Here is a 10751-nt window from a genome sequence, read left to right as displayed (position 1 = left end):
GCTCAGCATCATTATTCAGAACGCACCGGTAGGAAATGGTGAAACAGAAGGACCTTTCATCCTGAGTGAGCGAGGCCTGCAGCACTGCTCTCCTAGCTCCGGAAGCTGGCGGTGTCTGGGGCCAGTGGAGTCAGGGCCTGTTGCTTAAATAGGCAGTGGGAGGGTCTGGGGTGGGGGACGGGGGGCGGGCATGGAAAGTGGGCCATTTACCCAGCACAGCCAGGCAGTGTCTGCCGAGCCAGCAGTGGTCCTAAGCACGCGCCTGCCTGCTTGTTCACCGTGAACCTCAAGCCCACAGGCCCCTAGACCACAGACCAGCACCTGGGATGACCCCTGATGGACGTGCTGCTCCAAGTGAGACCACGTGCCCAGACACACGGAGCTTGGTCCGGGTTCCTGGATACCTCTTCCTGTCCTGAGACACAGGCTGCCTGTGCAGCAGAACCAACTGTGGAGTTGGATGGACCTGCTCCCAAGACCAGTAAGTAGTGGGCATCAAGCAGGGCGTCTCACCAAGTCTCGGTTTCTGCTTTCTTAAAATGAGGATAATAACACTGACTTCATAGGTTCAGAAATAATGTTTGCAAAGGTTCTAGCACCTAAGAAGCTGATTTATTTATCCACGTGATGATGATGGAGTCAGGTTACTGTCAACAAGGTTCAAGCCCAGAGAGGTTTGGTAACTTACACAAAGTCACACAGCCCTTTAGTTGAGTGTCAAAGTCAGACTTCGTGCAGACCTGAGACTAAGTTGGGTTGGCAGAAACCCCTTGAGGTGAAGGTAGGGAGCAACTGCTGGCCTTGGGGAAATGTCTTGACTGAACTCTGGTGAAGGAGTTACCCCTAGAAACCCAAAAGAGAGATAAGGGAAGAGGCATGGCTGGACAGGTAAGCTGAGATGGCCAGTCGGTGCATTTGGTTGGGACCTTAGAGGGGATGCAGACGTATCCTAGAGTAGCTACTAGGTGTGGCTAGTGAGAGGAGTTTGTTTCTTCTTTTCACTTGAACAGAACAAATCTTGTTTCAGAGCATAACTAATATATGGGTAGAATTGCACATTTTCCCCTTAGGTTCAGCTTCAGCTCTCAAGATGTTAGTCCTTTTGTCATTTTAATTTCAAAAGACCTTCTCTCCATTTCAGCTTGCCAGATAATTTATCATTCAAAAATATAACTGGCAAATGTTTATTTCTTTCCTTGAGAGTCAAACTTGAAAGGCGCAGTGTGTGTACTTTAGTTCTAGGCTGAACTGTTTTTTCATGTTTGGAAACTTTTCTTGTGTTATTTCTTTCCAGATGTTTCCCTCATCATATACCCCACCCCATTCATCACTCTCTCTCCTATTTTGGGGGCTTCAACCCCATTTCCCATTTTTCAAATCAGTTATTTACGCCTCTCTTTGTTTTCTGTGTCTCCGTTTCTGGCTGGATGTTTTCTTTTATCCTCAACATCACTGTTTCCTTTGTTCTGTTGTTTCAGTTATGCAAACTGCTACATCCAGATGTTTTCAGTTCTTTTATAGTCATGGAATTACAGCCATTTGTTGTTGTCATTCTGATCCATTCCCATTAATAGTATTTTGGTCATGTATTTCTTTCAAAGTAGTTACTACTAAGTTTGCCTTACTTGCTCCAGAGGCTTTGTAGATTCCATCATCTAAAAAACAAGTTAATTGATGTTTCTTGAGGGCCCACTGTGTGCAGACACTGCTGCTCAGCACCTAGCTTGTGGTAACTGCTTCCCTTCCAAGTTTAACTCAGAAATGTGCGGTTAGAGCTGCTTTGAGGGAGATTCTGATTAACTAAGACTTATTGCATCTTGTTTTTGAAAAGATGTTTCATGTGCAATGTACTAAGGTTTTTTTAATTTTATTTTTTAAGGAGTGAGAAAATTAGGACTAAGGGAAAATAAAGGTGGAAGAAACATGAAGCAGAGATGGGAGGATGGAGTGAATGAGAGAGTCTTGATTCTGACCTCAGATGGGCACAGAGGGGATTCATTTTATGACTAAAACCTGTCCTTTTGATATTTGTTGGTGTTGACCCTTCAAGTTCTTACTTGAACGGCTGCAGCACAGAACAGTTCTCTGGTGCAGCTCAGTCTGCAAGCCCCTAGGGTGGGAAATGCTTTTTTGCTTTGTTTCCAATAGGAATGGAGTTGAAAAGAAACAGAGGTGAGATATATTCATGACGTGTGAGTGGCTGCATGTAAACACTGGAAGATACCTCCTGCTCGTCTTTCAAAAGTCAGTATTGATTGAGCAGCTAATTAGCTGTGTATTTCCTGTGCTCTAAATTGGATTGTTTCCCTGTTTTGGGGTGGCAGGTGTCTTCTGGGTGGGGGCTTTCTGTTCCCATAGCACGCCAGGGTGGCCTTATTTCACACCTCTCAGGAAACAGCCTTCCGAGTGACAGATTGATTGCTGTATGGGTGGTTACCAAAAAGATCTTGTTTTATTAGCTGTTTGTCTTGCAAAGTGAAATCAGTTGTTTTTTTTTTTAACTTTATCAAAATGTCATCATCCTGGGATTTGAAAACTTGCCCTCTGGTTTCAAGGGAAGATTGGCAGATCCCACAGGTAAAGAGCTGTAATGTCAGGGTCTCATTCGAGCCCTTGAGTAATAAGCTTGGCTGTGGCCACCAGCCTGGGCTCTCTTGTGGTGAGGGGAGGGCACCCAGGGCCAGCTGGGCACCAAAGGATGTTGCCAAGCCTCATCCTGGTACCTGAAATGATGCCCCCCCCACTTTTATTTTAATACATCAAGGGAACATAAACATCAAGAGATTCATGCACATGAGTGCTCATGTGTGAGTAATTTTGCTTTTCTGTTTGAGGAAGAAATAGAAAACATAGTAAAAACATGAAAAGACCCTGATGCTGGGAAAGATTGAGGGCAGGAGGAGAAGGGGATAACAGAGGATGAGATGGTTGGATGGCATCTCTGAGTCAATGGACATGAGTTTGGGTAAACTCTGGGAGTTGGTGATGGACAGGGAGGCCTGGCGTGTTGCATTTCATGCGGTCTCAAAGAGTCGGACCTGACTGGGCGACTGAACTGAACTGAACTGAAAATCAAGGAAATATATTAAACAATTTAAAAAGTATTTGCTTTCCTATTGATGGCGCTTAAAGAAGAGAGAAAGAGAGGAGATTGAAAGCAGTGGAGAGAAGGCAGGGGCCAGAGTCCTGCCTCCAGGGACCACTGCCCCACCCCCCGCCCCGCCCTCCCTGCTCCCAGCCCCACAGGCCTGACCCCTGCAGTCTTGTGGGCAGAGCTTGTGCCTTGGCCTCTTCCTCTCCCTCACCTTGTCCCGTCCAGAGGCAGTCCCTCCCAGCTCTGTGGTCCATTTTCAGTCCCTGCTTCCCCTTTCTCTGGCTGTCATCTTCACTTAGGCCTCCTCATTTCTTGCCAGCATGGTGGCACAGTCCCCCAGCCTACGTGTGGCACCTTCATGCTCCAAGTCCAAGCCCGTGATCCCCACCACAAGCAATCTGAGTTCCTCCTGCCCTTGGCCAGCACCTCAAATCTCCCTCCACACCCAGAAAATCCGCCTCCCTTGCCTGATTTGGGGGCCCTGCCCTCCACAGCCTCGGTTCTGTCATGATTCATTCGGATGGCCTCAACCTGTGGCTTTCCTCTTTCCTGGAACATGCCATGCTCTTTCACGCCTCTGTGCCTTTGCACATGCTGTCCCCTGTATCTGGAACACCCTCCCCAGCTGGTCTACCTGGCAGCCAGCCTCTAAGGTTCAGCACTGCAGCTCTCAAGCCCCTCCCTTCAGTTGCACCCCTACTGGGCTTTGTGCTGGCAGCTCAGAGCCCCCAAAGCAGCAAGCACTGAGCCAGTCCCTGAGAGGCACTCAGGGAACCTTGGTTGAAATAATAAAATGGTTTCTAGCCAGGTTCAGTTCCGGAAGTTCCAGAAGGTTCAGTTCCCCTGTACATTCCAGGTGGCACAGCAGGAGCTGTGAGAAAACTCCCCACTGTTTGAACTAGTGCATTGATTAGGCTCCCTTAAAGGTGAAAGGACCCATGTGAACTCCCGTGTGTGGTGGCAGTGCCTAGTGCCTGCAGCTGGCTGAGATCGCACCATCACCATCACCCACGTTTAGGGGGCACCCACCGTGTGCCGGAAAGTGTGTTGAGGATATTGCATGCAGAACCACTTGTTTAATTCTCTGAACAGCCTGGGAAGGTTGGGTATTATTGTTCCCATACTTGGAAACAGAGGCTTGAGGAGGGTAAGTGACATGTCCAAGTCACACAGCTAGAGAGTGGCAGAGCCCAGACTCTGTTGGGAGGACTTATTGATGGCCCCCTCCTGGCTCAGGTTTTGACCCCCCACCCAGGACTCCCTAATGCCACAGAGGCATGTGCAGTCCAGGGACGAACACCCCAGGGGTCTGGGAAGCCTTGTAGCTTCCACCTTCCCCTCTCTGATGCCCTCATCCTCTGTCCCTGGGGAACTTAGCACCAGAGTGTGGATGGGGCTGTTGCCTTGGACAGACAGCTTGTGAGGCTCGGAAGGATAGAGCCAGCAGGAGCCAGATAGAGCCCTAGTCGTGGGGCCAGGGAGGGGTTGAGGGGACATGCTGGCCAAGCTCAGTTTATCTTACCTGCTCCTTCAGCCTGGCCCCCCAACCATCTGTTCTCACCCAGAAACCAAAGTGATCTTTCTGCATGCAAACCTGAGCACCTTCCAAGCTTAACACACTTTCATTGCCCCCAGAATAAAATCCCTGCCCTGAGCCCACTGTCCTCTCCCAATTCGTTCTCTGCTAGTCTCCTCCTTCCTTTGTGGTCCCTGTCTCTCTCAGGGCAGGTCTTTCCTCACTCTGTCCCCTCGTGCTGGAAGTCCCCCCACCTTGTTTGGCTGGTAGCTCCTCAGCTGAAAAGTCTCCTCCTCAGGGAAGCCTTCCTGATTTCCCCCAGTGTTCAGTATTAGGGCCTCCTGCGGAAGCTCCCAGCCCTGCCTCCCAGGTGAGCTCGGAAGGGGCTGGGACCTAGCCACCTGCATACTGACAAGGCCAAGGGGACTGACACATGGGGGCAGCAATGAACCCCAAGTGTGACCCTCCAGAGGGAGATGCCAAATCTGGTTGCAGGATGTTGGGGTCTTGTGGTGGGAGGGGGATTGTCAAAGAGGCAGGTAGTGCCTGGAACGTGCAGGGCTGTGGCCACGTGGACCCCAAGCTGAAGCCACAGCTGTAGACACCATTCTTGAGGAAGGCAGTAGGAGGAAAGAAAGAGGTCAAGGACAGACCTGGAGACTTATCCCATTTTTGGCCTAGTGAGGAAAGAGGAGCCAAAAAGAGCACTTGGGAAAAGGCGGAAGAATGCAGAAGAAAAAAAAAAAAAAAGGAAGCTAAGATATAGCACTGTTTTTATTTAGTTCTCAGATAGTCTTAATTTTTTTTGTTTCCCTCAGAATAGCTGAAACAGGAGGGCCCTACGTGGCAGTCCCTGGGATGAGAAAACCGTGTGTCAAAGCTGCTGCCGAGTCCCTCTCTATTTTTACCTTCCTCACACTACCTCTTTGAGCCTGGATGAGGCATCCTGCCCTGAGGTGTCCCAAGCTGGCGTCTCCGAGGCAGATTCAGCCAGCCCTCAGCTCGTTCTCCAGAAACCACCACCAAAATGCCAGGTATTCACTTTTCTTGACCAGAAATAAATGCGTTAGACTAATGTCCACAGGCAGTCTTGAGGGATGTGAACACGGAATCACCCCATAAATTTACTTTTGTTTCCTTTCCTTGGTTCAAAGTTGGGGTTTTTTGTTCGTACTAGTTACATTAAAATTGGACAGTAATTAATGTCTTTAAAATAGAATGTCCATATTCCCAAGTTTAGAAAGAAAAACCACCTAGAAGAGAAAAATGTGGATGCATGTGAAATGCCATTTCATCAACCACAGCGGCTTTCATCATCCTCGACTGGGAGCCCTGCCCAGTGGGGTTTGCGGTATAGCAGGCCATGTCTATGGTCTCTTTTCACCCTGTCCTCCCCCCACCCCCCCGCCCCCAGGCTCCAGATCAAGGAACCCTGACATATATGGCCTGGAGCCCTCAGGGTGCGCCAACCTCTAATTACATTTCTTTTTTTAAATATTGATAAACAGTTCCTCTGTTGATTCAAATGTTTTTAAACACCGAGCCTGTAGCTTCTGGCTCAGAACAGACAGAACAGATCCTCCAGGCCTCCTCAGGCCTCGAAGCTTCTCCCCAGTTGCCTGGGCTCTTGGCCTCTCATTTGACCACTGAAGGAAGAAAATTGTCCCTCTGGCTTCCCTGGTGGCCCAGATGAAAGACTATGCCTCCAGCACGGGAGACCTGGGTTTGATCCCTGGGTCAGGAAAATCCCCTGGAGAAGAAAATGGCTACCCACTCTAGTATTTTTGCCTGGAGAATTCTATGGACAGAGGAGTCTGGTGGGCTATATATATAGTCCATGGGATGAGAAAGAGTTGGACATGACTGAGTGACTAACACTTTTATTTACCTGGATGGGAGTTTGCAGGGTTGGGGGGTGTCACTTCAGGATTCAAAATCAAGCCTGGCTGGGCTGCAGGGTAAGGCTCATATCCCCCAGGTGGGGACTTCTGGCCTCTCTGTCTAGCTGGGCTCCTACTCTGGGTTCAAGGTGGAGGTGTGGAGGGTGAGGTGGAAGGGGCCAGCTTCCGCTGCCCGGTGGCCTGATGCTGCACTACACACATGTCACCCCCTGAATGGGTATTGGTCCTGGTCCCACAGGTTTGTATGTAAACAGGATGACAGCGGAGTCCCCCCCACCCCAATTCTCCCCACCATGGCTGCTACATGGGATGGAGGGGAGGGGGAGTGGAGGGGACCCCTTCTAGTCCCACAGAGTCAGAAGAGCTAAATGACATCCATTCCATCTTGGGGACACTGACATACCAGGACCCTCCAGGCCCAGACTCCCCCAGACATAGCTGACTGCACTGTAGGGGGAGGATGGTGGTCCCCGTGGCTCCTGGATGACTCAGAGCCCACTTGGCTGCTTTTTGTCCAGACTGCCCAGTTCCCTGTCCTTACTGATCAGAGGACTTGACCAGCAGCCGGGTATCGACATCGCTTCTGAAATGACCGCGTCCAGAGAGGAGCGCCTTGTTACAAACACAGCAGGTTGGTGAAGCCTGTGATACTGCAAAACCGTTGGCTTTGTGGGTCTGAGACTGAGTTCCTGACATCGCCACACCTCCCCATCTGACATCATAGCAGGTCAACTACTATTGTTAACCATTTTACAGATGAGGAAACTGAGGCCCAGAGAGGTAAAACACGCTGCCTGAGATCACAAGGGAGGAGTTGGGATTTGAACCCGGGTCCATCTGATTCTGAAACCAGAGAGCTTCTCAATCTATCCTGTCACAGAGCATCCTGGTCTCACCTCCTGCCTTTGGCAAGTGGTCTCTGGAAGAGGGCACCCTCAGATGTCAGCATCAGGGGTGATGTGGTCCTGGGTGAGGGTCAAGGGCTCTGTGGAGGTACTGGCAGCCATGGTGCTTCTTGTCAAGTCTTTCCCAGGTCCTCTTGGATGTCCTTTTTAGTTGGGGGACCTGTTAGCGTGACCCATCTAGACTGCAATTTAAGAAGCAATTGTGATCAGCTTGGTGACCATCAGGCCTTCCTGCTACATGCCAGGAAATGGACCTAACCCTGTTAAAGGGTAAATCAGATATAATCAGCTGCTAATTCAATGGAGAGACTCTATCAACATTTATCAAGATACAGAAGCTGGTCCAGTGAGTTAGACAACAGTGATGGTTGGATTAGACTCATAAGAAGAACCAACCAGTACTTTCTGAGAGCTTTAAAAAAGATTAAGTGGAAGAGAAACTTTCTCAGTGCCATACGTTATAGGTATACACAGTCATGTGTCCCGAATGTAGATGGGGGTGACTTTCAGACTGGCCACATGCACACCTGCAGCCTCATCCTGCTATGGTCTCATCTTTTCAGTCCTGACAGAGGTGCCTAGAACCCTGGAACACTGCCCTGTTCAAAACCGAAGCTGGGAGATCAGCCAGTAAATGGCTTTCTGTGCCTGAGGATCATAAAATTCTCAGCCATGGAGTTTGTGGACATAGAAAATGTCTGACCAGCTCTGAGTGGGAAAGAATTTCTCTGCTAACTGGTAGTTTGGGATTCACATAGGCCAGATCATAATCAGATTAGTAAGGATTGATTGGATCTGTTACTTCCAGATCAGAATGAAATTTTGGTCCCCACTTTGTTCCCAACTGCCAGCCCAGCTGACCACCAGGGAGTGCAAGCTCTGCAAGCTCACAGAGATGGTGGCCACTAAGAGCCAACAACGTTCCACAGACTCCTACCCCAGCCTCCCTTTGCTGCAGAAGCCTGGCTTCTAGACCCCTCTGCAAGGAAGAACACCCCCCACCCACACCGGGGCCAGCTAGCGACTTTCCTCTGATCCGTCAAGTCCCTCTTTAGGACTGTGCTTCCCCAGCTGCTCTCACAGTTGGTAAGGTCTAACTCCATAACAAATATCTCATGCCATCATGCTTGTATGGTGCTGCCTTCCTAACTGAGCCCTGAGTGACACAGCACCCTCAGTATCTCTCCCCCATCAAATGGGGGTGGTGTGAGATATACCAGGCCTTAGACGAGGACTGCATCCAGGTGCTAAGGGCTGTGGACCTGGGATTGATCCTGGAGGGTACATTTGTCACCATCTGAGGACAAGCTGAGGATTTCCCGGGTGGTGCCAGTGGTAAAGAATCTACCTGCCAGTGCAGGAGATGCTAGAGATGCAAGGTTCGATCCCTGGGTTGGGAAGATCTCCTGGAGAAGGAAATGGCAACCCACTCCAGTATTCTTTCCTGGAGAATCCCATGGGTAGAGGAGCCTGGTGGGCTACAGTCCGTAGGGTCGAGAGGAGTCAGATACAACTGAGCACAAGGAGTAAGAGGACAAGCTTAGGCTGGAATCATTTCTCAGTTGGGCCGTAGTGTTCTGGCTCCGGTCGTGGGAGCCCCGCAGAGCAGGGCTCACGTGAGCTCGGCAGACGTGGTCATGCTGGTGGTGGACGGTGTGGGTGGCCTTCCCAAGGTCTGACTGGTTACCCAGCCCAGTGGGTGCTGTAACTGAGTGTTAAAGGCAATGGCTGGGTAGAGCCTTTCCTTTCGGATGCTGGTATCTCAGTCCAGGACTCACCCCCAAGTTGGCACATCATTCCCCTGGAAGCCAGTGTGTGCTGAATTAGGAGGCTTCCAGGAAGATGCTGAGAAGGGCAAGAATGGGTCCCTGGGACTGAGACCAGCTCTGCTGACTTGCTAGTGAGGAGGCTTTGTTCCTGGAATGATGAGGAGCTAGTCTTGCTTCTTTGAAGCTGGAGATGAGATTTGTAACCACCACCTCTGTCCCAGGGGCTATCCACACAGCACACCTGTCCACTATATTCAGGTCCCTGCTCAAACATCATCTCCTTGACATGGCTTCTACCACCTATATAAAATAACACTCTTTCCACCACTCTCTATGCCCTTACTTGGCTCCACTTTCCTTTCCCGAATATCACCATTTCACACAGTATGCAGTTCTGTATTGTCTTTCCTCCTCCAACAGGAGGTGAAGCCCATCAAGGCAGAGACTGTGTCTGTCTTGTTCCCCATGATGACTCAACAGTTTAGTCACTCAGTCGTGTCCACCTCTGTGACACCGTGGACTGTAGCCCGTCAGGCTCTGTCCATGGGATTTTCCAGGCAAGAACACTGGAGTGGGTTGCCATTTCCTTCTCTGGGGGATCTTCCCAACCCAGGGATCCAACCCAGGACTTCTGCGTTGGCAGGAGGATTCTTTACCACTGAGTCATCAGGCTCATAGAAGACACCAGTGCAAATTTGCTGCAGGTCAGAACTGCCTTCTGTGTAAAGAAAAGTGTCCTGATCTCCCCTCCATTTGTCTTTCTCCTCCTAACCCAGAGGAAGACTACTGCTTGGAGTCAGGAAGCCTGCTTTGATCAGTTAGGTGCCAAACAGGAGTTCTCAACATCCAGGGTTTTTGAGTTTTTTAGGTCTTTTTTTTTCCCTAATCACTACTCTTGATTATGGAATCTGTAACCATTTTGGAAGTGGATCTGGTATGATTAAATTCTTTCCTAGCTTAATTCTTTATGGAAAACAAAAGTTTTAAATGAAATGGATTAGAGTGGATTTGCTGATGTTTGATCGTCTGCAGGATAATTCACCCCGGCTTCCCTCAGCCCCAAGGCTGGGCCAGCACCCTGAAGGATACATCACTGGATCCTCCTAAGTGGAGGAGAGAAGATCCCCATTTTTACAGAATGCTCGTGACTGAATGGGCCAAGGCCCTTGAGGAACTCTCAGAACACCTAGGGGCTTCACTCTGCAGGGAGTGCCAGTCCTGGGATGAGGGGCAGCAGGCCATCCCTGGCCTGGTTACTGTGTTTCCTCCTGGACTACCCATGATCACAGCTCAGCAGATGCAAGGGTAAGTGTGCAAGGCTGGGGCACAAGGAGACTCTGGGTGGGGTGAACTTTTATTAGTGGGACTGCTGGACGAGTCTAGGTCCCTCAGGAGCAGGAGGCAAGCACCTGTGTCTCTAGCCCACCTGTCATGAGGTTCCTGCCCAAAGAGGCTGTGCACAGCACAGCCCAGTACAGAATCAGGGGGATCATGACAGCCTGAAACACTGTTTCCAAGAATAGAGCATAGACAAGAAAGCTCTCTGCCTGAATTGGAAATGAAAAG

General features: G+C 50.0%; 1 protein-coding gene across 2 annotated transcripts in view; it reads right to left on the bottom strand.

The window, feature by feature from the left end:
- The window catches only part of SMPD3 (sphingomyelin phosphodiesterase 3), an 83827-nt gene that overhangs the window by 29438 nt on the left and 43638 nt on the right, over positions 1 to 10751 (bottom strand). Inside the window, exon 1 of one of the 2 annotated variants that reach the window (XM_040253279.1) lies at positions 27 to 108. The exons of the other annotated variant lie outside the window; for it this stretch is intronic. The gene's annotated coding sequence lies outside the window, so the exon portion shown is untranslated. Of the gene's footprint in view, positions 1 to 26; positions 109 to 10751 lie in introns of those variants that run through there. 2 annotated transcript variants of the gene reach the window in all.

The sequence above is a fragment of the Oryx dammah genome, unplaced genomic scaffold, assembly GCF_014754425.2.
Source record: "Oryx dammah isolate SB20612 unplaced genomic scaffold, SCBI_Odam_1.1 HiC_scaffold_13, whole genome shotgun sequence".
In the NCBI taxonomy this organism is placed as follows: domain Eukaryota; kingdom Metazoa; phylum Chordata; class Mammalia; order Artiodactyla; family Bovidae; genus Oryx; species Oryx dammah.
The sequence above is the reverse complement of the archived record's forward strand: the minus strand, read 5'-3'. Positions and strand labels throughout refer to the sequence as shown.